The sequence below is a fragment of the Natator depressus genome, chromosome 2, assembly GCF_965152275.1.
Source record: "Natator depressus isolate rNatDep1 chromosome 2, rNatDep2.hap1, whole genome shotgun sequence".
Lineage (NCBI taxonomy): Eukaryota > Metazoa > Chordata > Testudines > Cheloniidae > Natator > Natator depressus.
This window is the reverse complement of record NC_134235.1, coordinates 151,575,097-151,598,664: the sequence shown is the minus strand read 5'-3', so window position 1 is coordinate 151,598,664 and position 23,568 is coordinate 151,575,097.

Here is a 23,568-nt window from a genome sequence, read left to right as displayed (position 1 = left end):
CACACACACACACACCCCTCCCAAAAACCACACACACACAAACTCACTCTCCTGCTGGCAATAGCTCATCTTACAATGTGCACAGCAATAATCCAAGTTTAACCAGAACATCTTGCGGGGGGGGGGGGGGGGTTGTAGGACACTAGTTTGGTAGTAGAGTGCAGCTGCAGAATGAGACATCAAACTAAGATCCCTTTTAGGTATCTCTGGTGGTTATATTAAAATGCCATGGCACTCTTTGTAATACATTTGATACATATTCCTGGATTTCTAGCAAAACAGTTTCCACATAGGCACCAATTAAGACCTAGTCTTTTGAATAATTATAATCTAGTCCTTTGCATATATTGCTACAATTTTGCTGCATGATTGCATGGAATTTTGTCACCTAATGATTCTACCCCGTGGAGAAAACACAAGTTTATATTGCTTGTACATTTAAAACCATTATCCGTAGATAAGTTTGAAAAAAACTTTCTAAGAGTACATCAGAGAGAGATATTAACAGTGAAAGCTTACTGATGCATACCAGGCTTTGGTTAACCACATGCACATGGTAAAATACATGCAATGCTTTAACATGCGTTTGTGCAATTTGCTGCAATTGATTTGTAATGCTTTTTGAAAATGCATCCCACTATTGCAAATCAGCAGATAACTTTGGAGTTATTCTGGATGAGCACACATTAACATGTAAAAGTTCACACAATAAAAGGTCCAGGTGCCAGTTAATTCTGACCCAACAGGTCAGGGAACTTAGTGGGCATGACAATCCCTTGTGACAGAAAGGATGCCTGCGCTGCACAATCTTTCACCTCTAAATACAAAGCTCATTTTCTGCCAAAGACTTTTGGAAAGAGTGGTTGATGTTCACAGGGAGCCTGTTTAAGAGGCTCCTATCACACTTACAGAGCCTTAAAGGATTTATTCCTAGTAAATCTTAGTGTTGTATGTTGTACATTGGGAAGGAGGACATACAATCCCCACATCAGATGCCATAAAAATTAAGTTATACATGGAGCTACACACATGTATGCTCATAGCTAATTCACTTTGGGAAGTGAAAACTAAATTCATTCAAGTGTACATTGGATAAAGTACATGACCATATTATAAGTATGTGCCGCTCCACTGATCTCAATAGATACAAGCAATTGTCCTGTATACAGTGGCCACCTTTAAAAAGTAAATAACTGCACACCGTAACCATACAGTTGCATCTGAGATACAATGGTTATGGTTGCATCCAATGAACTGAGCTGTAACTCACGAAAGCTTCTGCTCAAATTTGTTAGTCTCTAAGGTGCCATAAGTCCTCCTTTTCTTTTTGCAAATACAGACTAACACGGCTGCTACTCTGAAACCTGAGATACAACAGTTTCCCTACACTTAGTGCAGTTATTACCTATACTATCTTGTATATTAATGTGCGGTAGCTGTTGATTTATATTGGCAGCCACTGTACACACATTGTAAAATAAAAGTATTGTTCACAACAGATTTTACTGTCTTGCCCAGACCCTTCCCAATCTCATTTGGTTATGCTGCTCTCATCTCAGCTATACCCAGTGACTGCGTGGTACAAGTTTTGCTGATCTTTGATTTAGTTAGTTCTAAAATCTGAAACTTCTGTGTATTCATTACAGCCCTGTATTTGTGCACAATCTATAGCCATTTCTTGGCACCCAAATGACAATTTCCTAAAAGAACCCTACATGAACTAGCTAGAGATAAGCGTGTGTACATATCTGTATACAGACTCACACTCATATCCCCACCCACCTCCCTACTTCCTCTATGGGGGAGACATTTTGTTATGACTTCATTTAATGTAGACAGTAAGCTCCAAAGGGCAGTTGGGCCTAATTCTCCATTGCCTTGTGTGGTCATTTGCACAAGTTCAATGTAAATGTGAAGTAAGTGTTAAGCACTACTAGACCAGAATGAAAATGCTTTGCTCCCACTTTGCACTAGTGGGAATGACTACACAAAGTGACAGGCAGCGTCAGTCATGCCCCTGGTCTTTTATTGGCCTATAAAGCACCACATGCACACCAATCACCTGATTCTCATATACAGTATGGCCCCTTTTCACCAAATACCCACTGTGAGGCCCCTTTACATGGCCAGAGCATTGAAAAGGGATGTTCATGTAAATGAGAATGGAGCCCCTAATGTTATAGAAATAATAATTCTAACAACATTCAGCATGATGCTGCATATGTAGGACCACAAGACAAAAAGTGTCCACCAAGCATGAAACATGAAGTTTTAGTGTGATGTGTCAAAGACCATGACCCTGGAACAGGCTACCAGATATTGAATGCACAAGACTTCTTAAAGTGTTTCTTTAATGCTGGTAATCTAAAAACTTAAAACTGCAAATGTTTATACTTAGTGATGAAAAATGACAGGATGATTAGTGGATTAGTCAAAAAAAGAGCTAGAACTGAACTATGACACTGGAGAGAATGACATTTACACACCTCTTTCTGGTTAGATGGCAGTGAAATCGTTGAGTAAAACTAATTTTATTGATCTTTGCTCAGGTGGTAGCAGGCAATAATTTACATGTCAAAGCATGTCATTTGTTCTCAAGAAACTCATGATAAATTGATCCTAGAAGCCAAAATGCCTTCTGATTTCACCACTTTCTAGCTTAGGTCTCGGGTGAATGAGTTCAAAATAGTTCAGGGACTATAGTACATGGTAAAACCTGCTATTACAGCCAAAGTGAACAATTAATTTGAAATCCCAATTTCTGAATCTTTCAGGCTTTAGTCATTTTTCACTGCTCTAGAAAAGATCACACAAAATAAATGTATCCTCTATGTACTAGAGACAGGGACCAAATTTTAGAGTCATACCATGGAGTCAGTCCTGAAGATTAGACTGAGGAAAAATACTGTATAAGGTCGTTGGCCCAGTGATAGTAGATCCAGAAAATAAATCTTTGGCCATGCAGGTGGAGTTTGCAGATTTACCCTATCATTCTGATTAATGTCTTCACTAATTTCATCAGGTTTGTCTGCAGCACAGATTCTGCAACCATCATCCTTGGTTATCTGCTCTACTGCCCAGCTGCTCTCACTAGGCTGTGTCATGACAGCTGGTTTTAAGCAGAAATCTCCATTGATTTTAACAGCAGTTCTGTTGCTGTTGGCACAATATGGTGAATTGTTAAGAATTTTTTCCTAAAAATTCCCTCTTATCTTCAGTTTAATTTTTCCTATGATCTTCTGAAAGGATCTATGACCCCCTCTCTTCATTTATATTGCCATCCTGAAGATACTGAAAGTCTTCTCTACATTGTATAGGTCAAATTCCATGACTTCCATAGAGCTCTGTCAGTTTACCACAGCAAACAATTTGGCCCTGTAAATTTAGCTCTGCTAGCCCCCTGCTTCTGTCTGCATAATTTTTCCTTGGTGCATGTAGCATGGTGGAGTGCTCAGCAGCACAGCACCTCCTGCTGGTTGGTCTGGGAATTAGCTCTTCCAGCTTCAGAGCACCTCCTGCTGTCCAGTGTCTCCCTTGCTACCACCTGCTTCTTCCTTTTTCTAGTACCACCCTTTACTTCAGGCCCCATGTCCCTCCTGGGGTAGTGCCCTGCAGCAGTGCCGCCCACACTAAGGGATCCTTCCCTCCCTGAGGAACCCCAATTCCCCAAAGCCCACCCTGCCTCAGTGACTGCCAGTCTTCATCTAGCCCCTTGTCTCAGGGGCCAACTGTAGTCTGAAATGGCTGCTCATCATTGGCAAGGGGATTTGGACCTGCTGCCTTTTCCTGGCCTGGCCACACCCTCAGTATCACCACAGGCCCTTTTAGCCTGGCCTCAGCTTGGGGGACTCACCTGGCCAGAGTTCCCCAGCACTGCTCTGTCTGAGATTCACTCCACCACTGGAGTGGGAAGGACCTGGCTAGAGGAGTGAGACACTCCCAGCCCTTTTATCAGGGCCAGCTGGACCCTAATTGGGTGTGGCCACACCTGCAGCTACCTACCCAATCAGCCTCCCTGGGCTGCTTTCAGCCCCAGCCCTCTCCAAGGGCCAGCTTTTACCCCTTTCTGAGCCAGAAGCAGGGTGACCGCCCCACTACAGTGCATGTTTGTTTTTTTTAATTTCTTTAATTTTTAATATTCTTAAAATATAGGAATCACAACTGGAATTAAGGGATGAAACAGTCAAGAATGGGCCCCATCCTGAAAAACCTTAAGCTAGACTCATATGAATCATCTCACTGAAGACAGAAAGCGTGTCAGTAAATTTACACTCAGGGCTGTTTAAGTGGAACTGGCAGCTTCCCCAGTGCCTAGAGCAGCCCAGGATCAGGAGAGCACAATGCTGGCTTAAAGCTACTATAGCTCCTCCATCCCCGGCTGGGAGTTCTGGGCCATAGCTCTTAGAGCAGAGGTGGGCAAACTATGGTCCGCATGCCACATCCAGCCCACGGGACCTTCCTGCCCGGCCCTTGAGCTCCTGGCCAGGGAAGCTAGCCCCCAGCCCCTCCTGCTGTCCCCCTTCCCCCAGAGCCTCAGCACGCCATGCCACCAGCGCTCTGGGCAGCGGGGCTGCGAGCTCCTGCCGGGCAGCACAGCTGCCAGTCCTGGTGCTCTGAGTGGCATGGCATGGGGGTGGGGTTGGATAAGGGGCAGGAGGTCCTGGGGGGAGTCAGGGGACAGTTGGATAGGAGTGGGAGTTCTGCATGGCCTGTCAGGGGGCGGGGGGTGTGGATAGGGGTCAGGGCAGTCAGGGAGGGTTGGATAGGGGGTGGGGTCCTGGGGGGGGCAGTGAGGGGACAAGGAGCCAGGGGGGCAGGGGCTGGAGGTTCTGAGAGGGTGAATAGGGGGTGTGGGCCAGGCTGTTTGTGGAGACACAGCCTTCCCTATCCAGCCCTCCATACAGTTTTGGAACCTTGATGTGGCCCTCAGGCCAAAAAGTTTGCCTACCCTGTCTTAGAGGGACAACCCAGAATCTCATCCTTGTTGTCTTGAAGTGGTATCACAATTAGTTTTTTTAATTCTATAAACCTATTGTTTCCCTATCTTTTTCCTCTTGATTCCAGATCCCAATGTTTCATTCTAAATGATGCAAGCTCTGCCTTATGGGTCTCTCTGGGGGTGCCTGAGCCAGCCAGTCCCCTCATGGTTGTGCATGGTGTCATGGCAACTTTGCCTCAGTTTCCTCCACTCCACAAACAATCATTTGCTCCCATGCCACCACCAGGTGGTTTCCCCTAATGACCCCAGCCCTCCAGCCAGGTGGTTTATAGTCTCCCCACTTCTGGGGCAATAAAGAGTCTGAAAGACCAGGAGTCCAATTGAGCAGCTGGGATCGGTTTCTCACAATCCCTTGCTGCTTCCCTGGCCTGCTTCCTTTCTCACTTCTCTTGTAGGCCTTTTCCAGACTCATTCTCTGAATCTCCCTCTCTGGAAGTTTGACTTCCTCTGCTGCTTCCTGCCAGTCTGCTGCTGAAGGCATCTCTTCTCAGTTGCCCTGGAAAGTATGCCCTTCCCTACAATATGACTACCCACATGGAGTTCTTACTACAGGAAAAGTTTGTAGCTATTGGCACCCAAGATTGGCTCAAACTTCACAGGGGAAGCAACAAGATGCTGTGCTAGCTTCTAATTGGATTACTGCCTCCCTGTAAACTGCTGAAAGCTGTCTGCATTCATGCAGTTACCCCAGTGCAGCTAAGGCTCACCATACAGCCTGCTTGGATTAAAACACACCTGATAATACAGACTCTTAATACTGTGCACATGGACTATATACATACCACAGAGACTGGTGGGACCTATAATAGGGAATAGCTTGCCTAAATTACCCACCCCATGCCCCCTCAGGCATACTTTGGTAACAAGAACTGCAGAGCACCCTCCTTCCCAGCACATTTCTGGACTGCATGCAACCCCCTACTGTATAGAGCGCAGTGAACCCATGCACTACATTCACCCCTCCCTAATACAGTTTACAGGTGGTTCATCACCCAAGTCTGAGCCCAAGTTTATATTGCAGTGTAGACATTTCACTAGCAGCCACCTCCTACCCCTCCCATCTGCAGCCCTATCCCCCAGCTGTTGCTGGGCCAGCTATAAGCTGCAGTCGTGTAAATAGCTCACCTATCTGTTAACCCTTAGTGGCTGTGGTAGGATAGGATCTATACATCCTATGACAGTATCCTATTGAATTCCAATCTAATGTGCATCAATTGCATTCATAACTTTTCCCTAGTTTGTTGTTAATAATACACATAAGTAACATTTGTATCATATTTGACAGATGTTTTTAAGAAAAACATCTGGCTTGTGCTGCTCAGCAACTACAGCTATGAGCACTGTATAAATGCTTTGCTAGACAGACAGGTTCTCTTCTACACTGGACAAACAGAGAAAAGGAAGACAACAGACAGAGGAAGGAGCAGGGAAAGGAGGAACAAAAATAATGTCATATTATATAGCGTGACAAAGTCCTGAGCCTGTATTGGTGGGTCCCATGCTTCTGGGCAGTTTCAGTGGCCTCAGAAACACAATAAGGCCCCAATGTGACCTCCCTTTCTCAGTGTAGCAGAAAGAGTCACAACCTTTTGAGTTACTTTTATCACCAGCCAGTATGGGAAGGGGAAATACCCCATAGTCTCTGTTGCTCCATAGAGCTCAATAGGCACAGTTTGGCCACCTGCTTCCCTTCTCTAGGGGATCTCTGTAGAGTATGGGAGGAGGAAAACCCAGGCCCACCCTCTACTCTGGGCTCCAGCCCAGAGATCCTAATGGTAGCAGCTGTTAGTGGCTTTCCCTTCACCACCAACACTGCTTTGATTCCCTAGGCCACTTCCCCATGGTTCCCTTTTCCTAGCTTCACTTTTACCTCAGGATTCAGCAATACTTCCTCTCCTCCAGCTCCTTTCACCTCAGCCTCCTGGAAGGTACTGGAAGGAGAGCTCTTAAACAGTATAAGTGGGACCTTGATTGGTTCCAGCTGTCTCCATTAGCCTAACAGCCTTAACTGGTTAATTGGCATCAGGTGTGTTAATTGGCCTGGAGTAGCCTTTGTTTGGCTATCCAGGGAACAAGGGCCTGCTCATTCTGAAGACTGATATACCTGCCTTCCAGCACTCTCTTATAGTCTTCTGGTCTGAATCTGTCACAATAGCAAGCAAATCCTGTACAGCCTCCTATTGTTAAATAGATACCATGGTGGGGAAAGAGGCAAGGAGTAGAAGGCATAGGACAAGTGGAAGTCAACAGCTGAAAGCGAGGTGAGGAGGGAGGACTGGTGCACTGGAAGAACATCAGCCCAGCTGTAGGGAGCTGTGCGTGAAAAGGCATGCTGGTGACAGTCAGAGGAGAGAACAAAGGGAGAGAGAATGTGAGAAGAGTGGGAAGGGACCAAGCGTGGGGCAATAGGCTGAAAAGGACTGAGAAGTAGGCAGGGTGGGCTGTGTGGAGACATAGGAATGAGGATGAGGTACTTAAACTTATGTGGCAACAAACAGGGAGACAGTGAAGGGGCCTGAAGAGGGGATGGCATGGCCAGAAAGGTTATTTAGCTGCTGAATGTTGGCCAGACTGAAGGGGGCCATCATGAGAGTCAGTGAGGCTGGAGAGGAGGTTAAAGTAGACCAGGTGAGAGAGAGAGAGAGAGATCAGTGATGTCAATCTGGGTTGGAGAGGAGAAAGAGAAAGGGAGGAGTTACAGATAACCCCAAGGTTATAAGATGACGGACTGATGGCTAGGATGGAGGTGTTGGTAACGGTGATGGAGCAAGAGCTAGAACTGGACCAGTAATAGATTTTTCAGTTCACTGGAAATTTCCTCCCTCCTTCCCCCCCCAAAAAGGGGGGGATCTGTTTTGAATCAAATCAGAAACAAATTTTCAGTGAATCAAAAAGTTTTTTAAACAAGTTAGTTTTGACTATGAGAAAGTTTTAACTTTTTTTTAAAAAATTAAATAAAATTAAAGGAAATCTCTAAATGAAAAGTCATTTTGAATTGAAGAAATCAAAATGTTTTACTTTGTTTTGTCAAACAACACTTTTTGACCTTGCTGGGGTTTTTTTTCAACTTTTGTTCAACTGAAACAATTCAGCACAATCAACACAAATTCATGAAATGTTTTGGTGTTGCCAAATTTGCATTTTTCACTTTAAAAAGCTGCAGTTGGAAAATTTCCCCCTGCTCTAGGAGGGGCCTTTTTTAAATGGAGATCAGGAGGGATTTTGACAATTATCTTGTTGCTTGTGTAACGGAAAGAGAAATAAAAGAAAGTAGGAAGAGGCCATCAGTAGTGACGAGCAAACAGAAGACAACTATAAGGGTGAACAATGCAGCATTTTAGTTGTCCTCAGCTGTGTACTTATGTTTATTCCCCAGTAACACTATTCCTGTTATGTTCATGAAAATTTTAAAAAATATCTTAGTAAATCTTGTCTTTGTAATAGTGACTATAAACTTTGTGGTGAGCCTGCAAAACAGCATTTTGCCCCTAGGCTCCTCCTCAAAATGTAACTGATTCCTGTCCATCATTATCACATCTCTATGCACAGAGCTGGCCTCAGGATTTTGGGAATGGTTAGCAAGATGTGTCTTTGGGCTATGCTCCAAATTTAGCTGACTCATTTTAAGGCACATAAAATGTTTTTCTTTGCGGGGGGCATGGCAGGGATCTTTAGCTTCCCTCCATTCCCTTTGTTTCCTGCTGCAGAATGGGAGCCCAGCTGCTTCTTCCTTCCCAACCTAGAAACAAGTTTCCATTGATTTACACTGGTGTATATTTTCAAGAATGTTTTCACATGAGAAAGAGCTTAGAAAAATAAAGCTGTGATTCTCCTTTGCATTTCCAGTTTCTCCAAATCTGCAGGCACTTCATAGGCCAAAGGCCAGCTCTGTGTATGAGAGAATAGGAGACAAAGGCAATAAATATGAACCCACCTTTGCAGTCAGGTTTACTGAAAGAAGCAAGGGCTAAATAAGTAAAGACCAGAAAACAACACTTCCCTGAAGATCCAGAGGAGAAACAGCATTATACCCCTTTGCCTGGTGGCTTATAAAGACAAACCAGGGCCTGTGTGTAAGTATGTATGTGTGTATTGCCAGAGGGAGGGGTGGTTCTCTTGGTGGAAATAACAACAGCAATGCAGTATGCTGTGTATGCAAAAGAGAAAGTAGGGGACACAGACAGGAACATCTGCTGCAAAAAGATAACTGGAGCAGTGTGAGAAAAACCTCACTGATCATTAGCTGTTAGGTTCACTCCCTCTGGGCTACCTGGCATTGGCCACTGTCGGCAGACAGAGTACTGGGATGGATGGACCTTTGGACTGACCCAGTATGGCCATTCTTATGTTCTCCGTGGAGCCTGCAGTAGATTGCTGGACCGGTAGAGTACAATGGGAAATGCTGGATGAGAAGGTGATAAAGGTATGTGTACACAAGTGAGGCCAGGACAGAGCAAGCTACATCACTAGAGACAGTGACCGCCTTATTTACTAGAACACCCCACTAGATTCCTTTTATTCCTGTTATCAGCAAGGTGCAGTCTGATTTCTTACCCAGTGAGAGCTACAATGTGACTGTCAGCAGATAATAATCGTCAAATGAAGTTTTGAATGATCTCACATTGCACTAAACTGCCATATGCTTTAGCCCTTTTTCCCCCCCCACTCCCTTGGTTCACCACCTCCGAGAACAGAGCAGATGTGCATGCCGTGAAGGACAGCCAATTTGTCCATGTGCCAGGTTTTGCAGTCTGCCTTAATTTGATGGCCCATGATTTCTTCTGCAATCACAACACTGTACAAACCATGATGGCCATTTCATTGATAGAGTGCGGTCAGTGCGGCTGTTCCTTTCCAGCCGGTCACACGTGGCAATCATTGCAGATGCAAAACAGCTGCACCAGTTCAAACACAAGGCACAGACCAGGTGGATTTCCTTCCTCTAAAGGCTTCCACAGTGGCTTCAGCAACATATGGTCATTAATAGCTCTCTAGTGCCATAGAAAGGTGATGGTCAGAAAGGGGCATTCGCCTTCTGTTGCATATTGAGTGGGCTCTTATGGAAAGCCTAGAGTATGGACCTATCTTCCTGAGGCTTTTTAAGGGAGACAAAGCAGCAGTGAGCAGAAATGATACTATCTGAGCCAAGGCAGCTGCCGTATTTGCCTAATGGAAGAAAAGAATGGTTGTGGCTCTTTGAAGTCATTCCTTTTCATTTGATGGACAGCATGGGCCCACTAATGAAAAGCAACCCAGACAACAGATGACCAGATGAAGTAGTTCTTGCTGTATTTTAGACCTCCGATAAAGGTTCTGAGCAATTTTGGTTTGGTTTGTTTGTTTAGCAATGGGATAATCCTATCTGAGAACAACACAGAAAATGCAGATAGTGCGAGACAGCAATTGCCCAGGGCTGGGTGCCGTGTTCAGTCATTCTCTCCCCAAAGGACCTTACAAAAGCATTGGGCCAGATTCCGAGGCCTGGCTATGCTGTGCTTAGTGCAGCTTTGGGGCAGGGAAGTGCAAAGGTCCCAGCTGGGGATTGGCCAGATATTATGGATTCCTAGGAATTTCCCTGGCTTTCCCCCACATGCCCTTTCTGTGGCTGGGGGTGGCATAGAGCTGGCTAAGCCAGAACTACATTACCTGATGATTGTGTCACAATTTTAGTGGGGGCCAGGACCTGGTCCATTGTGCCTCAGGAAGGAATTTTCAGGAACTCCTCTTGGAACTCCCAGGCACCCAGGGGAGCACTGCAGTTGTGCTACCCTTTAAGAGGGTGCAGTGTGCACTCTCCAGGCATAATCCTTGCACTCAGGGGAGGCATAAATACTGCCATTGTGCTCGTTCGCTGTGTGGAGCTGTAAAGGGGAAGTTACTTGTGCCATCCCCTCCTGGGGAACCCATGCATGAGCAGGGCCCAGAGATCTTAATGGATTTGGGTGTCAACTGCACGTCTAGGATGATTAATGAGAAATAAAGGAACTCCTTCCATTGACATTAGGAGAACAGAGTGGAGAATCTAAAACCAAAAATCCCCCCCAGTAAATATGAAGTGCAGGTGAGCCACTTGGCGCACAACAGGGGAGAGGAAATCGGTGATTACTTTTTGTCATAACTTTTTGATGAAGGGAAGAAAATCCCTGCCTAAAGCAGCAGCTAATGGAAACCTGCAATAACTAGCAGAGAGAACAGTTGAACATGCCTGGGGTGAGGGATAGCTCAGTGCTTTGAGCATTAGCCTGCTAAATCCAGGGTTGTGAGTTCAATCCTTGAGGGGGCTATTTAGGGATCTAGGGCAAAAATTGGGGATTGGTCCTGCTTTGAGCAGGGGGTTGGACTAGATGACCTCCTGAAGTCTCCTCCAACCCTGATATCCTACAATATGCCATCATCTGCCTCAGGAGAAAGGCCTATTGTGGTTGAAGTAAATGGGGCTACTCATGCTTAAAAGTTAAATTATGCTTTAAGGGTTGGATTTTTAAAGCACCTGCTGTATTTCAGAACACAGGTCCCATGGAAAGTTGATGGGACATGTGGTCCTAAGTCACTTAGATGCAGTTGAACATCCCACCCTAAGTACCTTCCTGAACTGGGGCCATTATAGTCTCCTGGGATGGGTTGTTAATCTCCTAGCCCTCCTAGGATTTGGTTGGAATATCCAGGGCCTGGGACATCATATTCATTCTTCAAATCAGTCTGAGTGCTGAATCCCTAAGTGCAATCTATTTGTCATCCTTTTCACATTCATTTTCTGTTACTTTCAGAATGTAAACCATTTCCTTTGATACAGGGCCCAGAGAGAGCTTACCATCCTGAATGCCAATCTCTGCCTTCTCAGTCCTATGTTTACATAAGGCTGTCAACAACAACAAATGGTCCAGGACAGAGAGGCCACACTCCACTCAAGCATTTGAACTATAGTAGGTTTAGCCTCTTTTAATACAACTCTTCAAATTATTGGTGTATAGAAGAATGCTTGGTCCTGATTTGCTGGTTGTCTGTCATTTGTTTTGTTTCTTTGCACTTCTAAGTATCTGAGAAGGAATGCAGGCCACGCTGATAGAGTGGGGAACTGTATCCTAGGAAGCAGTGACTCTGAAGAGGCTTTAGGTCACAGTGGGCATGCAAGGTTTTCATTACCTCCTTTTAGATAACTAACTGGAGTGATCAGATAAAATCTTTGGGGTGAGATTTTTCAGAAGTGCTCTGCATAAGGCTAATGCTGTTGCCATTGAAATCAATGGGAGTTTTACCAGTGACATTTTCATTTGGTTCAAAAATTTTCAGAAGTATATATCATTTTTCGACCAGCTCTATTGGCAAGAGGTATGTGATGCGTTAGTGTCGGTCTTGCTGTACTGCCCTTGTGTTCTTTCTACAAGATGCAGCAGTTTTCATCTTTCAGTCTACGTTTATCTTTAAAAAAAAAAACACACTAGAAATGCCCCTATTCAATAAAAAGAAAAAGGAGGACTTGTGGCACCTTAGAGACTAACAAATTGATTTGAGCATAAGCTTTGTGAGCTGTAGCTCAAATCAATTTGTTAGTCTAAGGTGCCACAAGTCCTCCTTTTCTTCTTTTTGCGGATACAGACTAACATGGCTGCCACTCTGAAATCTATTCAATAAGACACATTACTCCTGGGGGAATACTGTGCCGCAAAAAAAAAACCCACACAACATTTCTGTGCACAATATTTTAAAATTCTGCAAATTTTATTTGTCAAAATAACTACATAATCACATCAGTTTCTATTATTTTGGTAATTTATTTCAAAATACCTGTCAGCAAGTATGTTTGTAACATACACAAAGTCCCCCAGGAGTAGAGTTAAAGACGACCCTATGACAACCCAGCTCTTGTTTCTCTGCCCCACCAGAGCCCAGCCAGCAAGTCAGACACCCACAACCCCTCCCCACCAGAGCCCAGGCACAGGGCCCCCCCTTGCCCAAATAACCACACCTCCTCCTGTGCCCAGTTGTGGGGCCCCCCCAGCCCAGACACCCGCACCTCCTCCCCTGCCAGAGCCCAGCTGTGCCCTCCCCCAGCCCAGACACCCACCCCCTATGCCTCAGAGCCCAGGGATCCAGAAGGAGAAACAGCCTGATGCTGGGTCCCAGGCTTGTGTGGAGTTTCCGGCACGCTGCCGTCTCCTTCCGTCAGGGCGTGTGGGGAACTGCAGCTGCCAGGAATCCTCTAGCTTCCGCTCTCTCCCCCCGGCACTGTCTCCTGTGTGTCGGCTGGGCTCTGCAGGGTCCAGCAGCCCCCAGTGGCGGCCAGCAGCTCATTTCTGTGGGGAAAAAAAAATTCTGCATGCACAACATTAACTTCTGCAAAATTCTGCATTGCGCAGTGGTGTAGAATTCCCCCAGGAGAAGCACATGCTTAAAATTAGGCATGTGACTAATCCCACTGATTTCAGTTGGGCTGCTTATACATTTACCACATTGGAGCCTAAAAGCCAAATTCTCTGCTCATGTAACCATACAGAATCATTGACTTCAGTTTAGCTCCAGCAATTTACACCAGGAGAAAATTTGGCCCTAAATATATCGTGGACTTTAGCCAACTGGAAAGCAGAATGTTATGCTACTGACAGCCTTATAACTGAAAGCATTATAGTGAGCACTTGTCTGAAATCATAAGCAGCCCTGCAGGTGTTGGCTACGTTTCCTTAGTGTGTCATCTTAATTTTCTGTCTCTTTAGGCAGGACACTGCTGTATTTGGAAATGGGTTTATGTGACTCCTGGAAGCTGAAATAGGTTGAAGTGCTATTTCAGACTTAACCTGTCAAGGTGTCTGTAGCTATTTTTCCAAAACCATTTTGAATAAAATGAAACATACACAATGATGGCAGTTTAAATCTGAGGTAGTTAGATACAGTTCCCTCAATACAGTGTTCCATTGTACTTCCCTATACTTGTAATGCTTCAAATATTGCTGTTAACTACTAATCTCATTGAGTTATCAAATTGGCACATTTTAAGCACCATCTCTGTAACAAGGGCAATGATTTCAAGAAAAAAAAATTTAGAATTTAAATAGGAAAAAACCAGCCAATGAGTTGCTTTAGCCCTGGAAGTCTTTCAAAAGAACTTATGTTTTTGTTTTTTAATAAATCTGTTTCCTGTTGCGTAACTTTTATCCAACAAAACTTCAGATTGACTAACCCCCCTGTGCAGTCCAAAGGACGGCGAATGGGCAATGTATTGTCGTGCTTTGAGTGATGTCAGAAGTGTTGTATAGAATTATTTTTTGCCTGTGGTTCTGTGCAGGTTGGGTGCACATATATGGATTGTCTTACTCATAACACTGTTCATCCTTTTCACATCTTGTTATATCACGTGACTCCAATTTCTAATGTAAATCTAACGTAAAGAATAACATAGCTAGTCAAACAGATAGGACTACCTCTCCAGAACAAAACCCATTTATCTTGATCTTTAACAACTTGAGGTGTATTCTCTAGCAGATATTCCAGTCTGCCTGGAGAGTGTATATGCTCTACTAATGGAGGTTTATAAAGGCTTTTACAATTCCTATGGTAACCCAGTAGAAAGGCTGTTACCATGGGGACTAGCCAAGCCTATATAAGCCTTCAGTCTTCATTAGAGTATCTCTGAGAGTGAATGCTTTAACAGTTAGCATTCTGGAACAGCTAACAATAATCTCTGCTTTTGGGAAAGAATCTATTTTTTTTTTCCTGGTGGAAACCCATTTATCTTGCCAGCTTTCAATAAGCAATATTCAGCAACCTGAATGCCTATCATGTGCCACTAGAATGAACCTCCAAAATGACAGTATATTGGTGATAGAACTATCACTTACAAAACCCTACGGTATTCTTGCCCACTGCACCAACTGTGTGTTCAAAACAGGCCTTTGGATTTGAAGCCAATGTAAATAAAATTACAGAAGAATAATATTTCTGTGATTCTGGATTGAGGAACATGTATTAGTGCACATGTATGATGATAGAATATATATATTCTAGCTTCTCAGTTAAGTTGGAGTTCCAGTTGTCACTCACATTCCCTTAAAATCAATTCAGCAGTTCTTGAATTATGCAACTGGAAATAAATACCATGCCTTCACTGTATGTTCCATACAAAATGTTTGTGCGTGCATAACTCCAACATGCCTTAAGTTAGAAACTCCAGGCTTCATCTCAGCTATTTTTGAGTCATCATTATCTTTCTCCCCCTTCTTACATATTAATGAACCTAGTTTCTCTCTAGTGTGTTTTTGCTTGATATCTGTAAAAGTTCTTGTTCCTACCCAGGCCCTTGGGGTAGCCTTCTTCCTATAAAGACAAGTTGCTTTAGCTATTGGATACAGACCTCAGAAAAACTAGAATAATTTGCTCTATCCATCTCTGTCTTAGGGTTTTGTACCAGTACCCATTACCTTAGTACTTGAGACCCTTCCCAGGCTAGTAGATTGACACAGCAAACGTCCATGGTGGACTTTGTGGAGTCTTCTCATCTTCTTTCTCTGATTACCTGAAGCTTTGTTTAAGGTAGGGATTTTGTTTGGGTAGTGGTGGGGCGCTTGAGATTGTAATGTAAATGTCCTACTGCTTGTGGTGGAAATGTCATATCTGAGAGGAATCCTGGGTTTTCCTAGCCCGGATAGGATGTGAGATATCAGCCTTTAAAACTGTCAATAGCCCAAGTCTAAATATTGCCAATACTGTACCTAGGTACAATACAATTTGGGGGAATTCAACATTTGACAGAGAATAGGGAACATGTTTGGAATGGGTTCTTTAAAAAATATGGTAGTGGAATCACTACTAGAACCCTTGGTGGCTTTCCTATCCACTGGGGTCTTCTAAATATATTTTACATAACAATTTTGATGCCAAAAATCTAGCCCTGCTTGGTGAAGGTAGTGCGTGTCCAAATTCTTATTAAGACTCAGATTTTCAGGCATGCCTAGATTTTCAGAACTGCTATATTTTTAAATTCCTATTTTGTGCATGGAATTATGAACTGAATCACTGTAAACACCCAGGCAAACAATCAGTTGGACACGTAAATGGTCACTTACATGGAAATTTACTACAGTTACACATTTAGCCATGGCAAGTGCATGTGCAAATTAGACATGGAAATACACACACGTTTCTGAAAATCTGGATCTACATTTTCTGTAGAGAGAAAATTATGAGAAGTTGGTGCATGGTATGTGATTGTACTATAAATCTGTATGTTACATTTAAGTGTTGTCCATATCACACTGCCACCACATGCTACAATTTCACAAGTATTCTGGGTAAATTTATATACACACACACATATGTTCTGTAAAGACATTTTACCACAACCACTTAGTCTAAACTCTTATGTTAAGCAATGCTTTGAGAATGGGCTCTAAGAAGATGAAGTATTTCACAGTGTTCTTACAATGCCAAATGATTTCGTATGTTAACATACTATTTAAGCATCCTAGAAGAGATACACAACAAATCTGCAATGTCCATGAGATGGTCTCCCATAACGAATTTTCAGTTTAAAAGCTGAAACAGCTTGAGCTTAGTTTTAAACGTATTTCTTTTTCTATTTGATTTTGTCTTTTACCTCTTCAGTTGATCTTTTCTGCTCCCTTTTATATCAGCATTAAGTAATGATGTATCAACCAACCCAAATGATAACATTAAGACATTGTCACCACTACCAGCAGCCCCCACTACCCCAGGTATCCCTGGAGCAGAACCTCTGAACCAGCAAGATGCATGCCAGCTGAACAGAACAAGGTCATTCTAATTCCTTCCCTCCATTTTCTCCCTCCCTAGTAGCAATTGCTCTGAGGAGTGAGCCTTTTGCATGATGTCCTTGGATTCATAAAATCATTGCCAATTATTGTAGTTGTGAATGACTCTTGACCTGCCCGGCAGTGCTAAGAATCAAGCTAGAGAAGGATCCCTCAGCTAGCCTCCTAGCAATACATCAGCCTGAATTTACAGATGGGCAGTACAAATGACCAGAAAGTCTTGTACAGGGAAAAGACAGGGTGATTGGTGATATATTTATTCCTTTCTAGGTGGTGAGATTTATATTTCAAGATGATTAAATTAAGTAGTAAGTCAGCAAAGAGTTTTAATCCGGTTAAAGAAAGCATTCTTCCTTTCTATTGGTTGCCCACTGGCATTCTCTAGAGAGATGCCCTCCTCCCAACACTACATAGGCTCTCACAGCTTGCTATGCTGGAAGGAATATGTCAGAACTAATCTCACAACAACAAGTTGCACTAACTGCTGACATGAATCTTGGCACTGATGCCAGGTTGAATTGTTTAATTAGTATTTGAGAGACAAAGTGATACAGTTCTTTTCAAAATGCTAATGTTTTGATAATCTTTTATCACAAACTTACACAAAAATTTCAACAAAAACCAGATAAATCCACAGATTACTTGAAATGGGGAAGATTATTAAAACAGATCTAGATTTGGAGCATCCAACTACATTTAGAAATAAATAGCTAGTGTTTACCTTCATTATATTTGTTTTCTAATTAGCCAGTTATTAAAAACAATGAAGTGTTGTGAGAATTCAGCTAATGATTACAAATGTATTCCCAAAAAAAGTGACCTCTTTCCTACTTTCTAAGAGGTAAAATTCCAACTGTGATGAATTCAATTAGCAAGATTGGCAGAAAAAGAAATCAGTATTTAGTGTCTCTCTGATTAAAAAAAGAGAAAAAAGCCATTTGTATGAGTCATAAACCACTTTTCAAAATTCAGTACTCCATTTATGTAGGCAGCAGATATTAACAAAAATGAGTCCAATTATTCTGAATTGGATTTCTGTAAATCATGCTGATAGTCCATGCTATGTTTTATTGGTGAAAATAGTTTGCCTAAAGTGTCCTTTGATCTGTAAGAAGAAATCCATTAAAAAAATTATAAGACGACTTGGGCTTTTTTCAGGTGTTTCTATCGCTGTGATGACATGAGCTCATGACAAATTCTGTGCATGGCTTCAGGCATTTTTAATTTCCCAGCATCAGATTGCTGCCTTCCAACGACAAGCCCACGGGAAAGGGTCAGCATGGAGGAAAGCTCAGCGAAGCTCCCTCTGTGCTGCATCCTCCAAGTTGATTTGATCAGATCTCTAGGGATTCACTGGAGATGCGGGGACTGCAGTGAGATGGGAAGGTGGCGATGTGTGTGTATCCGTAGCATACTTACTCCATCTTGAAATTGTGTTAGCTTTGCTATGGATTCCCTTTGGGTTGAGGGAAGCATCCCCCGGGCCCTGTGCTTAGCCTTGCTCGTGGTTCCCTTTCTACACATGTCAATGGAACTATGGAAGGCTGCTCATGGGGTGGTCCTCCCTGGGTCTCTCTCACCTTGGATGCAGACCATGCTCACTCCAGGCTTTATTACAGTGTTCTGTCAGGCCACTGCCTATATTATTTACATATTGTGGCATAGCTCCAACCTTGTCCCCGTGGGTACCACACTTCTAGGTGGTTTATGCTAGCCTCAGAGGCTCACTGTGACCCTCCACGTAGCCCTTCTCTCTCTAGGGCCAGGGTTACAGTCTACTGAGCCCTTTTCATCATAAGCCAGCAAAGAGGTTGGTGAGAGAACTCCCACAGTCTTGGTTGTCCCTATGGGCTTATTCCCAAGCAGTTTAGCCTCCTGTCCTGACAGGGGCCTGTCTTCTCCTCCCAGGAGGAGTTTCTGTAGTGGCGGGTTGGAGGGAACCCAGGTCCACCCTCTACCCCAGGTTCCAGCCCAGGGACCCTAATGGTAGCAGCTGTTGGCAGTCGATCTTTCACTGCCAGAGTTGCTACATTTCCCTGGACCACTTCCCCACAGCTCTCCTACTTCTCTCTTCTTCACCCTTACCTTAGGGGTCCCTTACCGATGGCTTGAGGGTGTCTTCATTAACCAGCCCTTCAGCTGTACTTCCTCTCCCCTGGCTCTCCTCAGCCTGACTGGAGTGAGCCCTTTTATAGTATCAGAAGGGCCTTAATTAGAGTCAGGTGTTCACATTACCTTAATGGCCTCACCTGACTCTTTGCAGGTTAATTGGCATCAGGTGCTCTCATTAGCCTGGAGCAGCCCCTGCTCTGGTCAGTCAGGGGACAGAAAACTGCTAATCCAGTGGCCAATATATCTGCCTTTTACTACTTTGTTGTACCCAACTGGCCTGGATCTATCACAATATATACAAGTCCCAGCCAGATCCCCTCTTACTGCCGGAGGGAAAATGGGAGCAGTACTAGTAGCAACCAGTTCTGCCTTCTTTCAGGCTCTGCGCCCTCCCTTCTACAGGGCTTCCTTCCTCTCTATTTATCTGCTCCCAGCTGCTGGGGTTGCTTCTACCTCTAATTAGCCCTTTGGCTATGGCCTTATTTGTTAGTTGGTCTTCCACTTAGAACCTATTTTGGTGGGGATTTGAGTGACAGGTTATTGAATCAGCTCCTGACTCAGAGCCCTGTCACAAGATCCCGTGACAATGTTCTACCTCAGGGCTCAGTTCTAGCACTGTCGCTTTTCAACCTCCTCACAAGCGGCCTTCCCTACACCAGTGCCAGGCATTTTATCTACACAGATGACATCTGACTGCCAGTGCAGGACCAGGATTTCAGTCGCTTGAAGAAGTCCTGAATGCTGACATGAAAGACATGTCCCACCATTGCAAAAGATGGAGACTTAAACCTAGCACCAAAAAGACAGTTTCTAGCTACTTCCATCTTATACCACATAAAGGCCAAGAAATATCTCATCTTCTTCCTCAATAGACACAGGCTGGTCCACAACTCAAAGCTTGTGTATCTAGGTGGTACACAGAACTGTACACAGACTTTCAAAGGAACACTTTAGCGAGACCTTGCTGAAAATAAAGACAAGAAACAACCTGATCAGCAGACTAGCTGGTTCTCCCTGGGGAGCCAATGCGCAGCCACTGAGAAACGCTGGCCTTGTGGTAGAAGAGTATTGCTTCTTGGCATGGCTCAGCTCTGTTCACACACGATTAGCAGTCAGTCAGCTGAATGAAGCCATGCATAGAATAACAGGTACCATGAGACTGGTCAGCGTGGCCTGACTGCCAACATGACCTCTCTGACATCAGACAACAAGTCACCTTGCAAAATCTGCACCTCCAGGTGCAAAACAGGCGCCACCTACCCCAATTTAAGGATATGTTAATCCATAGGGCCACTGTCTTAGCTCAAGGCAACTTGTCTGGACAATTCCCCTAAGGAAGCTCAATGTCACCTCCAGGTAGAGTACAAAGTGGCAAGAACAAACCTCAAACATAGCCAATCCCTGTCTCATGGCACATCCAACTGTCCAGCCACCTGGTTTTAGCCTTCCACGCCATCCTGGCTAAAGTTCAATTACTTCAGACGTGGAATGATCAGATGTGCTGCTGATGACTATAAGTGGGGCCTCTGTGATTCCCGCCTTTACCACTGTGGCCAGTTAGAAGATGTAGGCCACATACTTGCAGGCTGCACTGATTGGCAAGAGCGGCCTGGTTCCCTCATGGGCTTCCACAATGCTCTTCTCTCCGCTGTTGAATGGTTAAGACAGAGACTAACACATTTGATTTGCCCATCTACATAGATGCAACCACAATTTATAGTGGAAATCTATATGCAAAGTGTCCCTCCTCACACAGCAAGATGACCTGATCTCAGTTGTTTTTAATCAAAAACATTTACTTTACAAAAAAAAACCACACATTACTGTCTCTCCCTCTTCTCCTCCCCCCCACTTCATTTAATTCACCCACCTGTTAAATCTTGTCTTAAACAAAGACCTCAAGCTCTTTGGGGCAGGGATTTTCTCTTCCTAGGTGTATGTACAGCACCTAGCATCTAGGTGCTACTGTCATACACATACAAAAAATAACATACAGCACAGAAACTCGATTCTCCCTAATCCCAACTACCTGCTATGGGCAACAGGCCACAACATCTCACATCTTATCCTCCATGTACAGCCAGAAACATCACTTTTCCTCCATCTACTATTCTTCTGTTAGGCAGGAAATTCAATCTTGCCCCTCCGCCCTCCCCAGACACACTGGAAATCCTAATTTCTCTATGCGCCTTCTTGTGAGTCAGGGGCTTCAACTTCTACTTAGCCACCTTCATCCAATCCACTCAAGCTATTGAGGCTGTAGAGTCCCCTGTTCATCAGACTACACTAGTACATCACCTAGGCAGGTCTACACTAGAAGCACTATATCGGCTACATCTCCCGCCTACATAGCACCAATGTGGATTAGGTCACTGTAACTTGCATCACTCAGGAGGGTGTCCTTTTTACAGCTCTGAGAAATGTAAGTTAGATTGACTTAAGCGGTAATGTAGACCTGCCCTTAATCACCACAGAGGGGAGTAAACAGGGCTGTAGAACGTATTGTTTTCATTTGTGTCAATGACTTCAAAATGTATAAGGTAGTATTCATTATGACATGAGCATATCCCTGTTCGATGAATGGTTCCCTGATCAATGGCTGACAGGGAGCTGGAATAAGCAGCAGGGGGCCAAACAGACTGTGTGTGAAGGCCCAGGATTCCTACTTGGACGGACATGACCTCTCCAGATTCCCCAAGAACTATATGGCTGCCAGGAGATCTGTGGGGTTTGGAGGACAGTCCTCATGTTTGTCCACGGGGAGGAGCAAATCCCACACCTCTCAAGGAAGAATTCCAAGGAAACTGTACAACAGGAACTGTGTCGGGGCCGGTCATGGGCAGCCTCTCTAGTGGCTAGTGCGAAAGCCAGATGTCAGGAAATGGAGACATTTGTTTATCTGGAGTCAGGAGCCAGAAATCAGAAGCAGAAAACAAGGCCAACTCAGAAACTGGGTATAAGAGCCACGAGGTAAAGCCAAGGTCGAGAACCAGGAGCAACACATGGAAGCAGGGTCTATAGTAACCACGAGCTGCTGTCCACCTAGTTGTGCAGACAAGCTGTCTGTGTCTTCCCCAGGTTTGAGTAGTATGTCTAGACCAATTAGGAATTGGAAATGTCCTGTCAATCAGGCCCCCACATGCAGCACATCCTGTGGTGTGTGGGGGCCCCTGAGGCTCATGACTTGCTGAGTGTTTCTGCTGGCAGAGCTGTTAGGTGGTGGTGTGGAGGTAGTTGCCACCCAGGTTCTAGACCTGCTGCTCCTTCCACCTGGATGGTGTTCTGGTCTCACATGTACGTCTTGATTGAGGCCATGGTTATGGTAATGTAACTCTTTTCTAGCTATGGGTAGTAACCGGCCCTTGTGAAGCACATTTCACTTATCTGGGCTGAAGAAAAGTTCTGAAACCCACAAAAATGTGTGTATGGTTGTGGGAGAGGTAGCGGCACCTACACACACCAAAAAGCAGCCGAACCAAACATGCTCAGGCTTATAGAAAAATGCCCTCCCAAACTGTGAGCCAACTTCTGCCCTGCATTGGAAGTATATGAGGCTCTCACTTGTGGTGCAAGGCCTGATCCAGCTCCCACCAAAGCAAACAGCAAACTCCACTTGATTTCCATCGGAGCTGTTTCAGGCCCTGTGTAACCTGAATGCAGGCATCCCAGGAAGAATTTATCCCCAAAGTCTAGATGACACCTGGCCCATGCCCAGACATATGAGTACTTTGTGTGTGCATGTGTGAGAAACCCCCTTCTCCCTCCCCCTCCCCAATTGCCCCTGCACAAGGATCAGGAATACTGCAGCATCAGTGCTCTTCCCCACCCCCCGAGCACTAGGACTGCTCCCTCCTACCACATCAATGGGCACCTATGTAACCCAGTGGTGAATGTATGTTACAGGTCCCCCTCTGAGCCTGATCCACAGAGGATGAGTTATCACAGCCCCAGCTAGAGAGCCTTTGCTCTTAGCTTCAAGCTGCAACACCTCATGCTTTTAGCTCTGCTCCATCATGGCCAACCTCAAAGGGCTCAGGAAGGAGCAAAGAGGAGGCAGGACCATGGATGTAGCCTCTCCATCTCTAGGGGTGGAAACGCTCCACCAGCCTATAGCCTGGTGCAGAATGTGCAGTTCTGCTGTAGGCCTGCAAGCTTTGAGAGCCTCCCGGAGCCCCATGGGATAGGGCAGCTCCACCCCACCCTCAATGCAGGCTAGTGACCATCAGACAGAATCTGGCCCTAACTGGTTTCATTGTATAAAGTTGCTATGGTATCAGCAGTTTAGAACTCTAAAAAACAAGTCTGCCTCTGTACCGCATGTTAAGGTAACCCACCCCCAACGACACTTCACTTTTTATAAAGCAATTCTACTAATTGTTCTGGGGCAGATTCTGTCATCCCCTCCACACTGCAAGTAGTACCTTCATCTGCAAAGACTCCCGCTGATTTCAATATTGCCAAACCCAAGCGTTCAATGAAAATCATGAGTCCGGCCTGAAAAAATTTCATGAGCTTGGCTTTAAAATCATGAGATTTTAAAATATAACAAAGGTTTGGTCTTTTTATTTGCCATCTGGTCTTTGAGCCGTTAGTGTTCACATCTTCAAGCTTTTCCCCACAACTGCGAGGACCAGAAACCAACTTTTTTTAAATTAAAGCTGACATTGTCATGTAGTT